This window comes from Palaemon carinicauda, chromosome 4, assembly GCF_036898095.1.
Source record: "Palaemon carinicauda isolate YSFRI2023 chromosome 4, ASM3689809v2, whole genome shotgun sequence".
Taxonomy (NCBI): domain Eukaryota; kingdom Metazoa; phylum Arthropoda; class Malacostraca; order Decapoda; family Palaemonidae; genus Palaemon; species Palaemon carinicauda.
The window spans coordinates 161,724,555-161,738,178 of record NC_090728.1 but is presented as its reverse complement, the minus strand read 5'-3'; the positions used below and the strand labels follow the sequence as shown (position 1 = coordinate 161,738,178).

At 49.8% G+C, this 13,624-nt stretch overlaps 1 long non-coding RNA gene across 1 annotated transcript in view; it reads left to right on the top strand.

Moving 5' to 3' along the window:
- Positions 1–1,506: 1,506 nt before the first annotated feature.
- LOC137640119 (uncharacterized) overlaps positions 1,507–13,624 on the top strand; it is a 56,710-nt gene continuing 44,592 nt past the window's right edge. Inside the window, exon 1 of the long non-coding RNA XR_011044304.1 lies at positions 1,507–1,634. This is a non-coding gene — a long non-coding RNA (uncharacterized lncRNA). The remainder of the gene's footprint in view (positions 1,635–13,624) is intronic.

The window sequence follows — 13,624 nt, the reverse complement described above, 5'->3', positions numbered from 1 at the left end:
AGTGAGATTCATGCCTTCAGCAAGAACATCGGATTCTCATCTGAAACGGCTACATGTTCTCTACAACTTGGTTTTCTAGCCAAAAACGAGCTGCCTTCTCGACCTTGGCCAAAATCGTTCGATATTCCAAGCTTATCGTATGGTTGGAAATGAACTAGAAAGAGTCTTATGCCCTGTAAGAGCTGTTAAGTTCTATTTAAAACGAACTAAACCTTTACGAGGCCCGTCTGAAGCTTTATGATGTTCAGTTAAGAAACCATCTTTGCCTATGTCAAAGAATGCTTTATCTTAGTTCATCAGACTGTTAATACGAGAAGCTCATTCCCATCTGAATGAGGAAGACCAAGCTTTGCTGAAGGTAAGGACACACGAAGTTAGAGCTGTCGCAACTTCCGTGGCCTTTAAACAAAATAGATCTCTGCGAAGTATAATCGACGCAACCTATTGGAAAAGCAAGTCAGTGTTCGCGTCTTTTTATCTTAAAGATGTCCAGTCTCTTTACGAGAACTGCTACACTCTGGGACCATTCGTAGCAACGAGTGCAGTAGTGGGTGAGGGCTAAACCACTATAATTCCCTAATTCCATAACCTTTTTAATCTTTCTCTTGAAATGTTTTTATTGTTGTTTTTGGGTTGTCCGGAAGGCTAAGAAGCCTTTCGCATCCTAGTTGATTTGGCGGGGTGGTCAAAGTCATTTCTTGAGAAGCGCCTAGATTAGAGGTTTTGATGAGGTCCTGTTGTATGGGTTGCAACCCTTCATACTTCAGCTCCTAGGGGTCGCTCAGCATCCTAAGAGGATCGCGAGGCTCCGTAAGGAAGACGTACTTAAAAAGGCAGAGTAATTGTTCAAGTCGACTTCCTTACCAGGTACCTATTTATTTTGTTTAGTTATTTTGATAACTTCTAAAATGAAATAAAAATTCTTAGCTCATATGATGTAAACATATTTTGCTGGTCTCTACCCACCCCCCTGGGTGTGAATCAGCTATTATAATCACCGGCTAAGTTAAATATTGAAAAATGTTATTTTGATAATAAAATAAATTTTTGAATATACTTACCCGGTGATTATAAATTAAAGGACCCTCCCTTCCTCCCCAATAGAGACACAGTGGACCGAGGAGAAAATTGAGTTCTTTGTTTACAATGAGTAATGGGTATCTGAACGACAGATGGCGCTGTTGAGTACACCCCCTACCTGTGTAGCGATCGCTGGCGAATTTTTACGTAGAGTTTTTCTGTCGAGCAACAGAGTTGCAGCTATTATAATCACCGGGTAAGCATATTCAAAAATTTATTTTATTATCAAAATAACATTTTATTAAGAAGAAACTTTGTCCCAATGAACTAAATTCAACCATTTATTTTTGGTATTATTATAGTTCAGGCAATAGATTCATAATTTGGTGAGTATTTTGGTTGTACTTGTTCTGAGGCTACACGTATAGAATTCATTTTGTTCCTACCTGAAATACAAACCGACCTCTAATAGGAGATGTTTTCAGCGTAAGCTGGAAGGGTCGTTAGAATCATTTAAAGAGGAGTTGAATAACGGGGGGAGAAAATGGACGAGAAGCTTCGCCCCCCCCATCCCCCAACCAGCTATACTAGCCTCCCATTGCCTTTGGCTGCAAGTAAGTAGAGATGTACATTACTGCTTGTTCCGTGGTCAAACTTTCTAATTTTCTCTAAAGAATTGTTGAGCCTTAGTATTCAGCCATGGGTCCAAAAGTGCGTTTATCCCGACATGAATGCAAACCTTTGTTCTTTCCATAGGGGAATGACTATAGTGAAGCTGGAATATGAAAGTTATAATTTTATAATGGTGTGTAGGTAGTTGGATGGGTAATTCTATACAATAGCTCTGCCAGCAAGTTATCAAATTCAAGTACTTTCACTTAAATGATGGAAGTCCAAAGTTTCGTTTGATATATAAATCTAAGCGGCGCTATGTCTAGAAGTGGTTTAAAAACAAAATTAAATTTGACCCACCTGAAAAAACTAAGTCCCTCGACTTCATAACTCGCAAATTCCTCTTCAGACTGAGCTCTTGTTTGTTCGTTTCAACGTTGAAAACATAGTTGTTCCGTAACTGGAATACAAACCACGCTATTTAATATGGGTATTACTTTCGGCATAGCTGAAATGACGAGCCATTAATTTTTAAAGAGGGTTAACTACTCGCACCGCTAGTTAGCGGGGATAGGGAGGGTAGCTTGCCACCGCTCCCCCTCACACACCTGTGATTGAGGTTACTTTGCTTTCGGCTCGGATGGTGAACAGACATTGCCGCTCTCATCCTCGCTGATAATTGGCAGCCATTAATGCTTTTTATTCTTTTCTATTCTCTTAGACTGTGTGTGTGAAGTTGGCTTCTGCGACCATGCGCACCTGCCCTGGTCTTCATGACCGCCCCTGTGGAACATTCGTGTCGGCGGTCGAGACCGATCCTCACGCCCTTACACCCTTTGTCTTCTTGCAGAGGTCAACGGTGTGATAGTGTCAACAAGTGTAGGGAGTGGTCTTCCTCCCAGTGGGAGAGGTTTTCGCGACGGCGGAAGAAGAAGTCCAAGCAGGATGTTTCTCCTTCGAAGGTTGCTTCGAAGGAAGAAAAACCCAAGGCCTCTTCTTCCATCGCCCAAACCTCCTCCGAAGCTCCTAATCGGTCGGTCTCTTGAGAGACCGTCGAGTAGTAGCATAGACCGAAATATTTCTATCCAACCCTGGGTCTCGAGAGATGAGGTTGCTTCCCCTAGCGAAGCAGCACCACCCCTTCCTCCAGGGGGAGGCCTTGTCACAAACTTCTATTTTCCAGATTTGGTCCTCCTTGGGGCTCACGGGTTCGCCCTCCAAGGTTTAGCTTGATTACATCCGCATGGGTGCTTCTTTCAAGCAGTCTTAGTCACTGTCAGAGATAGATCCCTTGACACTTGTCGACGTTGTTGTGTCAGAGGTGTCTCATGCGGCGTCCCCCTTCTCTGCTACTCCAGACTCTACAGTAGCTGACTGCTTAGTTTCCCCCATTCCTGACCATCCTCCGAGGGGGAAACTAAGTTCATCATCAGTCTCTCCTGCTAGTGTTTCTTACCCTCGGGGGAGTTCACTTACAGAGACTCCTCTTCGGAGGACTGCTGACGGTCAGCTTGCTGATCCAACGGCCCCCAGAGGGCGCATCCGTTGGAAGGCTTGCCTTCCTCTTCGTCTTAGAGGCCTTCCTAGAGGCGCCTCTTTGGTTCAACTACTCCTCTATGCAGCCCCCCACAGAAGAGCCTCTAGGCCGATCATCCGTCACTGCACCTGCAACCAGTCTTGTGACTTCAGTCCTGGACATCTCTGCAGATCGTTTGCGTTCTCCTTCGGTGGATGGTCGTCCTTTTAAAGGACACGTCGAACATCCACCCGACAGACCTGCCGACCTTCCATCGCTGTTCCTGCATGGGCCTAACAAGGCTCCACCTAAGTGCGATATTGCGTGCCAACGTACCGCGCACCACGCGCCTACGCAACCTAACCAGCGCTCACTAACAGCTCGTCAGGCCCCAACACTGCGGCACTCCACCCATCTTGCTCGCCCTTACAACCTCACGAGCTAACGCGCCTACTAGACCAGAGATCTCCCACGCGACGTGTGCGCCCACATGCGCACACACACCAACGATCTCCTGCGCGCTAGGGCTTTCCTGCGCGCCAGTTACCTGCGAGCTAACGTTCTCCTGTGCAACAGCGCTCTCCTGCGCGCCAACATGTGCGCCCCACATCACGCTCTCCTGAGCGCCATCTTGCGCGCCATCACTCCTGCACGCAAGTTCGTAGGTGAGGCAATAACCCTGTTGCCCGCACCTGCGCGCCAACTTTTACCGGCTCTCCGGCGCTCACCAGCCTCGCGCTCACCTGCACGCCATCTTTCTCCTGCGCGCACTCAGAGAGATACGCGCATGCCCCCTCTCTGTCCTGAAGACGCGCGCCAACATTCTCCCGCGCGTCCATAATGATTCTACTGCGCCCCCGCTCGCTCGGAGACATTCTCCTGCGCGCGCCCTAATTCTTCGACATACGCGCTCAAACACTTCGGTGCGCCCGCGTGCACATTGTGATTTTCCTGCGAGCCCGCGCGCACGCCAACAATCTCTTGCGCACAAGCACTATTACTCTCCCTTGCGCGAGCGCCAATATTCTCCCGCGCGCCAATATTCTCCCGCGCGCTAATATTCTCCCGCGCGCTAATATTCTCCCGCGCGCTAATATTCTCCCTCGCGCTAATATTCTCCCGCTCGCGAGCATGCACACCAAAAGGAACGACGTCCTGCAAGGGCTCCATCGCCTCATTCCCCTCCCCCGCAAGCGCATACCACTGCGCATTGTGGGAGAAGGGAAACGTGCAGAGGGGTTCAGGATCCCAAAGCTACTTCCTGAGACGAACCCACCCATTCCAGTAACTCCTCCCAGGGAACCTTCGGTCCCTTTCCCTTCAGGGGGTATGTCTGACAGTGCGTCTGTCAGCCAACAGCCCTGGTTCAGTGCCCTGATCAGAAGCGTAACCCAGGCTTTCAAGCCTGTCCTCTCTGATCTAGGACATGGAACCATGGCTTCTACCCCTTTGAAGAGGAAAAGAGAAGTTCTGGACGCAGTCACTTCCCCGGGGGCAAAACTGACTGCACTCAGACCATCAAGGTAAGTTCCTCCTATTTCTCGGACTAACTCTCCATCCCTTTCGGACGAAGATCTCCCGTCACCAAGGGAACCACGTGAAGAGAGATTTTCCCCTATCGCAGCAATGGAGGAAACCACTCTTCACGTTGAGAGTTCCTCACAGTCCAGGAATAGAAGGGACATGCAACACTCATCAATGTTGGAGTCTTACATCCTTCCCCGGAAGGAATCTAAAGACTCCAAAACATTGCCAAAGTCCTCCACTAGGGCTAGGATGGAGCCAGACAGCCACTCAGGGAATGTCCGCGACTCTCCCCAAGAAGAGCCTTTGGGGATAGTAGACTTTGCTGCAAATCCTACAACAGAAAGAGACCAGCAGGAGTCAGAACACGCATTTTGGCAGGTTCTGACTCTAATGAGGGTTCTCAACGGGATTTCCTACCCGGAAATCCTTCCTCGAGAGGGCCAAGACACGGTCCTAGACTGCGTTTTTGGTACTCAAAAACCCTCTAAGACCAGTACAGCCCTGCCCTGGTCTCAAGGGGTAAAGAGTACCAGGGACAAGATCGCCCAGCAGCTTTCAGGGATGTCCTCCTCCAACCGTTCTTGTACCACGAACAAGCTCCTCCCACTTCCTCGCGTACAGCAGAGGAGGTACTTCGAGATCCTGGAGGAGCCTTGTTCAGCTCTTCCCCATCACCACTCGCTGGAAGAGCTAACCAGGGGAGTTCCTCTTGAGGGACTCTCCAACCGGCAAGTCTCATTCTCGGCAAGTCTCATTCTCGGCAGCCGAGATCCTCAACCAGGAGAAGGTCTTGAAGTGTGCTATGCAAGCTACTTCATGGCTCGATATCTGGTTGGGCCCTTAGGTATCCTGATATGATCTGAGGATTTCTCCTAGGAAAGTACCAGGAAAGCTATGGAAACCTTCCTTCTCTCAGGTACTCACACGATCGAGTTTCTTGCCCACCAAGTCTTGAACCATCCTGAAACGTTGGGATGCAGTTGCCGAGAGATTCCACCAGAAGGTCCCTAGCGCCGAGATCAATAGGCTCAGACATTGCTCTATAGAAGGGTCTCTTCTGTTCGAGCCTAAGGATGTGGAACATGCTGCTGAAAGGTGAAGGAAGTCCCATCAAGACTCCCTCCTCCATAGGGCTTTAACATCTAAGCCCTATAAACCTCCAGCACCACAGCAGTCCCGTCCAACCAAGACCACTACGACGATAACTGCAGCAAAGACACCGGTCTAAGCCTTTTCCTGTCAAAGACAGGAAAGGCAAAGAGTCCTTCAGGGGCGGTAAAAATCCTAGAAGGAGCAGCCGAGGTCGCCAACGTTAGGATAGGCAGTCCCCCTGCATTTTCACCAGTGGGGGGATGCCTACAGAGTTGCGCAAACAGGTGGAAGCAACTCTGGGCTGATTCCTGGACAATCTCCGTTATCAGTCTAGGATATCGCGTCCCGTTCACAACATCTCTACCTCCCGTGACCAGGAATCTAGTGTCATTGAACTCCCTTGCCATGGGATCGGCAAGGGGGCAAGCCCTTCGGGCAGAAGTCCAGACCCTGTTGAAGAAGGGCGCTCTCCAAGAGGTCCTCGACGGATCCCCAGGCTTCTTCAGTGGACTCTTTCTTGTAAAGAGGGCATCTGGAGGCTGGAGACCAGTCATCGACCTCTAAGCTCTGAACAAGTTTGTCAGATAAACTCCGTTCAGCATGGAGACAGCAGACACGGTCAGACTAGCAGTAAGACTGCAAGACTTCATGTGCACACTGGACGTAAAGGACGCGTACTTCCAGATCTCAGTCCATCCATCTTCAAGGAAGTACTTTAAGATTCAGCCTGGACAACAGAATATACCAGTTCAAGGTGCTGTGCTTCGGTCTTTCCACAGCACCACAAGTCTTCATCAGTGTTTTCACCCTAGTATCATCTTGGGCACACAGGATTGGCATCCGTCTCCTCCGTTATCTGGACGACTGGCTAATCCTAGCAGACTCGGTGTCAACCGTTCTTCAACACCGAGACAAACTTCTGAGACTTTGCCAGGATCTGGGGATCATGGTAAATTTTGAGAAGTCCTCTCTGCTTCCCACTCAAAGACTGGTATACTTAGGCATGATTGTAGACACCAATCTCCACAAAGCCTTCCCATCAGACGACAGGATAACAAGGCTGAGAAAGGTCGCAAGACCTTTTCTCAGACGAGAAGAACTTCCAGCCCAATCGTGGCTACGTCTCCTCGGTCGCCTTTCATCACTGGCCCGTCTAGTTCCCAATGGTCGCCTCAGGATGAGATCCCTCCAGTGGCGACTCAAGTCCTGGTGGAATCAAGCACACGACTCCCCGGACATCCAGATCCCCATGGGACCTGCAGAACTGACATACCTCCAGTGGTGGGTGACTGACAAGAATCTACGAAAGGGAGTGGATCTTCTCGTCTTCCCCCCGGATTTGATGCTGTTTTCAGACGCTTCAAAAAAAGGGTGGGTGGGTCACGTGCTGCACCATATGACCTCAGGCCTCTGGTCAGAGTCAGAGAAGTACCTCCACATAAATCTCCTAGAGATGAAGGGCGTCTTTCTGGCCCTTCAACAGTTCCAACAGTACCTGGGAAGTCACTCTGTGGCGGTGATGAGCGACACCACCACAGTAGTGGCCTACATCAACAAACAAGGAGGTACTTTTTTGCAGCAACTACCCCATCTAGCAGTAGAGATACTGAGATGGGCTGAAATCCACTCGATACCACCATCAGCACGCTTCATTCCAGGCAAAAGGAATGTGCTCGCCGACAACCTGAGCAGAGCCTCTCAGATAGTGAGCACCGAGTGGTCTTTGGATCATCTAGTAGCCAACAAAGTCCTGACTTTGTGGGGTTCTCTGACTGTGGACCTCTTCGTAGCGGCCCTGAACTTCAGGCTCCTGCTGTACTGTTCCCCAGTCCCAGACCCCAAGGTTCTCTGGCAAGATGCTTTCCAACAAAGGTGGGACAACATCGACGTTTACGCCTTTCCCCCGTTCTGTCTGATGAAGAGGGTACTCAACAAGACCAGAACATAGGTCAATCTTTCAATGACCCTCATAGCTGCACTATGGCATCACGCAGAATGGTTCCCGGATCTTCTGCAACTCCTAACGGAGCCACCAAGAGAACTCCCTCCACTACACAATCTACTAAAACAACCACACACTAACATCTTCCACAAAGCCGTAGCTTTGCTACGACTTCACACCTGGAGACTATCCAGCATCTCCTCTCTTAGAGAGGATTTTTGCAACAAGTTGTGATTAGGATGTCTGGACATCTGTGAAAATCATCAGCAGCAGTCTACCAGGCAAGGTGGAAAGTCTTCTGTGGTTGGTGTTGTGGAAGGGTTATCTCTCCACTCGATGCCACTGTTCCAGCAATATTGGAGTTCCTCGTGGAATTGCGTGAAGAAATGCGTCTATCAGTCTCGGCAGTGAAAAGCTATCGCTCAGCCTTAAGCCTCGCCTTCAGACTGAAAGGAATGGACATTTTTTCATCGCTAGAACTTTCTCTAGTCATACGGAGTTATGAACTTACCTGCCCCCTGTCAGAAGTGAGACCTCCCCCATGGAACCATTACGCCAGGCAACAGATCGCCACCTAACTTGGAAAACGGCGTTCTGCTAGCTTTGGCCTTGGCCAAGCGAGTCGGCGAACTTCATGGTCTCTCATATGACATCGTCCATTCAAGGGGATGGGGAGAGGTAATGTTCAGCTTTGTCCCTGAGTCTATTGCTAAGACTCAGAACCCGGGAGTAGCGGATCCTCGATTCGACTCCTTCCGGATTTCTAGTTTCCGTACTGTAACAGATGACCAAGACCATCTCTTACTATGCCCTGTAAGGAGTTTGAGGCTGTACCTCAAGAGAACAGCTGCAGCCCGTAATCGTGTGCCAGCACTATTCATCAGAATAGGAAGGACTAAGAGAAGGGTCACCAAGAACACCATGTCAGCATGGATTTGCAGGGTCATTGACCTTGCACTGAATCTAGACCCTCCTCAGTCACGTCGCCCCAGAGCACATGATGTCTGGGGCATAGCTACGTCCCTGGCCTTCATAAGAAATTATTCAGTGATGCAGGTTCTTCAAGCTGGGGTGTGGAAACGTCAAACAACGTTCACATCCCACTACCTGCAAGACGTGACCAACAGGAGATTCCATACGTTTTCTATCGGTACTGTGGTGGCTGCACAACAGCCGGTTTAAAACCTCAAGCTCCTTATTGGACAAGTAGCAAAAGGTTGAGGGCATTGTTACCAGATTTTAGTCTGCATGAATGAAAAGATTTGACTGGCCCTTACCCTTTTCTTCATCATCCCCTTTCTTGGGGAAAGCAGCATCCTGGGTTCTCTGCAGAGTTAACCTCAAACCACTGCAGGTAAACCATGCTCCCTTGTGTACCTAGTATTAAGATTGGTACTGTTATGTCCCCATACCCTGACGAGGTGGTATTGGATAAGTCCTAGTGCACAGTTATCCATACAAAGAACTTCAGAACAACTTTCTAGGACGAGTCACATTTCTACATACTGTACGTTCACACACAGCTTGCGTAGGCCACAAACCTTGCGTAGCAAGGTTTTAGCAAGGTGCTGGGGCTCCTTATTTCTTAAGTGCTAACACACTCGGGTAAGGAGCCCCCGGTTAAAGCCAAAAAGCCTGACTGTCTGGGACGTCCACCCTTCCTAATGGGCTAGTCACCCCTATTAAATAGCGTGGTTTGTATTCTAGTTACGGAACAGATGATAAAATCGTAGATAATTTGTATTTTTCCTAACCATACAAAACTTAGCTATTTAACCAAACTTGCCTGCCAGCCCTATCCCCCTTGAAGTCCTACCTCCAAGCAAAGTGAGCTCAGTCACAGATGTGTGGGAGGGTGGGGGGGGGGCAGTAGCAAGCTACCCCCCGACGCTAACTATCTTGTTAAAGATTAATGGCTTGTCATTTCAGCTACGCCGAAAATAATACCCCTATTAAATAGCTAGGGTTTGTATAATTAGGAAAAATACAAATTATCCATGAATTTGTCATATTACTTTCGGCGTAGCTGAAATGATGAGCCATTATTTTTTTAACGAGGGTTAACTACCCATACCGCTAGTTAGCGGGGATAGGGGAGGGTAACTTGCTACTGCCCTCCCTCACAGACCTGTGATTGAGCTCACTTTCTTTCGGCTTGGATGGTGAACGGACGTTGCCGCTCTTCATCCTCGCCGAATATTGGCAGCCATTAATGACTTTTGCTTTTTCTTTTTTTAATGTGTTTGTGAAGTTGACTTCTGTGACCATGTGCACCTGCCCTGGACTCTCCGGCCGCCCTTGTGGGACGTTTATGTCGGCGGTGGAGACTGATCCTCACACCCTTTGTCCTTTATTCAGAGGTCAATGGTGTGATAGCGCTTATGCGCTCATAACCTCCTATGTGCCAGCACCCACCTGCACGCCCTTACTCTCCTGCGCACCAGCACTCTCGTGCGTGCCAGCGCTCTCCTGCACACCAATTATCTCCCGCGTGCCAGCGCTCCCCTGCGCGCCAATTCTCTAATGCACTAGCACGCTTCTGTACGCCAGTACTCACCTGCGCGTCAACAAATGCCTGCACGCCATTATTCTCCTGTGCACAAACATACTGTAGGGGAGACAGCAGGCACAATGTAGCTCTCATCTGCGCCTCAGCTCTCACCTGCGTGCCGGCGCTCTCCTGGACATAAGCACTCTCCTGCGTGTCAAATCTCTCCCGCGCGTATGCTTAAACATGCGCGCCCACACGTGCGCCAATATTCTCCCGTGCGCGCTCGGACGCAGGATCTACACCCGGCAGGGTCACCATCGCCTCGTTCCCCTCCTCGCAAACGCATTCCAGCGCACCCCTGCGGGAAAAGGGAAACAGGCACAAGCAGAGGGGTTCAGGATCCCTAAACTGCCTTCTAAGGCGGACCCACCTATTATGGTGACTCCTTGTAGGGAACCTTCGGCCCCTTTCCCTTCAGGGGATCTGTCTGGCAGTGCATCAGTTAGTCAGCAGCCTTGGTTCAGTGCCTTAGTCAGAGCTGTAACACAGGCATTCAAGCCCGTCCTGTCCGACCGCTCATCAGAGCAACCTATAGCTCTGGACTCAAGACACGGAACCATAGCTTCCTCCACCCCTTTGAAGAGGAAAAGAGGAGTTTCCGATGTGGTCACTTCCCCAAGGGTGAAGCTGACTCCGTGCAGACCATCAAGGCTAGTCCTTCCAGTATCGCCCCAGGGATACTCTCCCTCCCTGTCGGATGAAGACAGTCCTTCACCAAGGGAATCGCGCGAGGAGAAACACTTCCCGCTGCGAGTCAAACATCAGGAGGAGACCAACAAGAATCAGAACATGCATTCTGGCAGTTTCTAACTCTAATGAGGGTTCTCAATGGGTTTCCGACCCAGAGATACCTCTTCGAGAGGGCAAAGCCATGGTCTTAGACCGCGTCTTCGGCTCTCAGAAACCCTCAAAGACCAGTGCAGCCCTGCCCTGGTCTCAAGGGTTGAAGAGTACCAGGGACAAGATCACCCAACAGCTCTCAGAGTTTGCCGCCTCCAACCGTGTCGGCTCAACAAACAAGTTCCTCCCATCTCCTCCTGTACAGCAAAGGAGGTACTTTGAGATCCTGGAGGAACCCAGTTCAGCTCTTCCACTTCACCATTCTCTGGAAGAGCTAACCAGGGGAGTCCCTCTTGAGAGACTCTCCAGCCGACAGGTCTCGTTCACGGCAGCTGAAGTCCTTAACCAGGAAAAGGTCACTAAGTATGCGATGCAAGCTACTTCGTGGCTGGACATTTGGTTAGGGACCTTAGGTGTCCTGATACAATCTGAGGATTTTTCCATGGAGTGTACCAGGAAGGCAATGGAGACCTTTTTACTTGCAGGCACTCGTACGATCGAGTTTCTTGCCCACCAAGTTTCGAACTTGTGAGCAAACACTATCATGAAACGTCGAGATACAGTGTCTGAGAGGTTCCACAAATAGGTCCCAAGTGTCTAGATAAATAGGCTCAGACATTCCTCCCTAGAGGGGGCCCATCTGTTTGAGCCTAAGGAAATGGAACTTGTTGCTGAGAGGTGGATGAAATCTCATAAAGACTCCCTCCTCCATAGGGCTTTAACAACCAAGCCCTATAAACCTCCAGCACCTCAGCAGTCCCGTCCAACCAAGACTGTAACGACGAAACCAGCAGCGTAGACAGTGGTGTCTAATAAGCCCTTTCCTATCAAGGACAGGAAAGGCAAAAAGTCCTCCAGGGGAGGAAAGAATCCTAGAAGGAGTGGCCGAGGTCGCAAACGCTAGGATAGGCAGTTCCCCTGGGTTTCCACCAGTGGGGGGATGCCTACAAAGTTGCTCAGACAGGTGGAAGAAACTCGGGTCCGATCCCGTGATCCGTCTAGGATATCGCGTGCCGTTCGTAACATTACTACCTCCACTGATCAGGAATCCAGTGTCAATAGACACACTTGCCATGAGATCGGCAAGGGGGCAAGCCCTTTGGGCAGAAGTCCAGACCCTGTTGAAGAAATGCGCTCTCCAAGAGGTCCTCGACGGGTCCCCAGGCTTCTTCAGTCGACTCTTTCTTGTAAGAAAGGCATCTGGAGGCTGGAGACCAGTCATCAACCTCTCAGCCCTGAACAAGTTTGTCAAACAAACTCCGTTCAACATGGAGACGGCAGACACGGACTCCATGTGTACACTGGACCTAAAGGACGCGTACTTCCAGATCCCAGTCCATCCCTCTTCAATGAAGTCCTTAAGATTCAGCCTAGACAACCGAAAGTACCAGTTCAAGGTGCTTGGCTTCGGTCTTTCCACAGCACCCCAAGTTTTCACCAGAGTGTTTATTGGCATCCGTCTCCTCCGTTTATGGACGACTGGCTAATCCTAGCAGACTCTGTGTCAACCGTTCTTCAATACCGAGACAAACTTCTGAGACTTTGCCAGGATCTGGGAATCATGGTAAATCTTGGGTCTTCTCTGCTTCCTACACAGAGACTGGTATACTTAGGCATGATCATAGACACCAATCTCCGCAAAGCCTTCCCATCAGACGATAGGATAACAAGGCTGAGAAAGGTCGCAAGACCCATTTTCAGATGAGAAGAACTTCCAGCCCTAACATGGTTACGTCTCCTTGGTCACTTTTCATCGCAGGCCCGTCTAGTTCCCAATGGTCCTTCAGGATGAGATCCCTCCAGTTGCAACTCAAGTCCCGGTGGAACCAGACTCGCAATTCCCCGGACATCCGGATCCCCATGGGATCAGCAGAACTGACAGACCTCCAGTGGTGGGAGACAGACGAGAACCTATGAAAGGGAGTGGACCTTCTCGTCCTCCCCCGGATTCGATGCTGTTCTCAGATGCTTAAAAAAAAGGGTGGGCTGCTCCACACAACCTCAGGCCTCTGGTCAGAGTCAGAAGAGTACCTCCACATAAATCTCCTAGAGATGAAGACCGTCTTTCTGGCCCTTCAACAGTTCAACAGTTCCTGGTGGGCACTCTGTGGTGGTGATGAGCGCAACACCACAGTAGTGGCTTACATCAACAAGCAAGGAGGTACTTTTTTGCAGCAGCTATCCCACCTGTCCCATCTAGCAGTAGAGATCCTGAGATGGGCCGAAATCCACTCGATACCACCATCGGCATGCTTCATTCCAGGCAAAAGGAATGTGCTTGCCGACAACCTGAGCAGAGCATCTCAGATAGTGAGAACCGAGTGGTCTTTGGATCATCTAGTAGCCAACAAAGTCCTGACTTTGTGGGGTTCTCCGACTGTGGACCTCTTCGCAACGGCCCTGAACTTCAGGCTCCCACTGTATTGTTCCCCAGTCCCAGAACCAAGGCTCTCTGGCAAGATACTTTCCAACAACGGTGGGACAACATCGATGTTTTCACCTTTCCCCCGTTCTGTCTGATGAG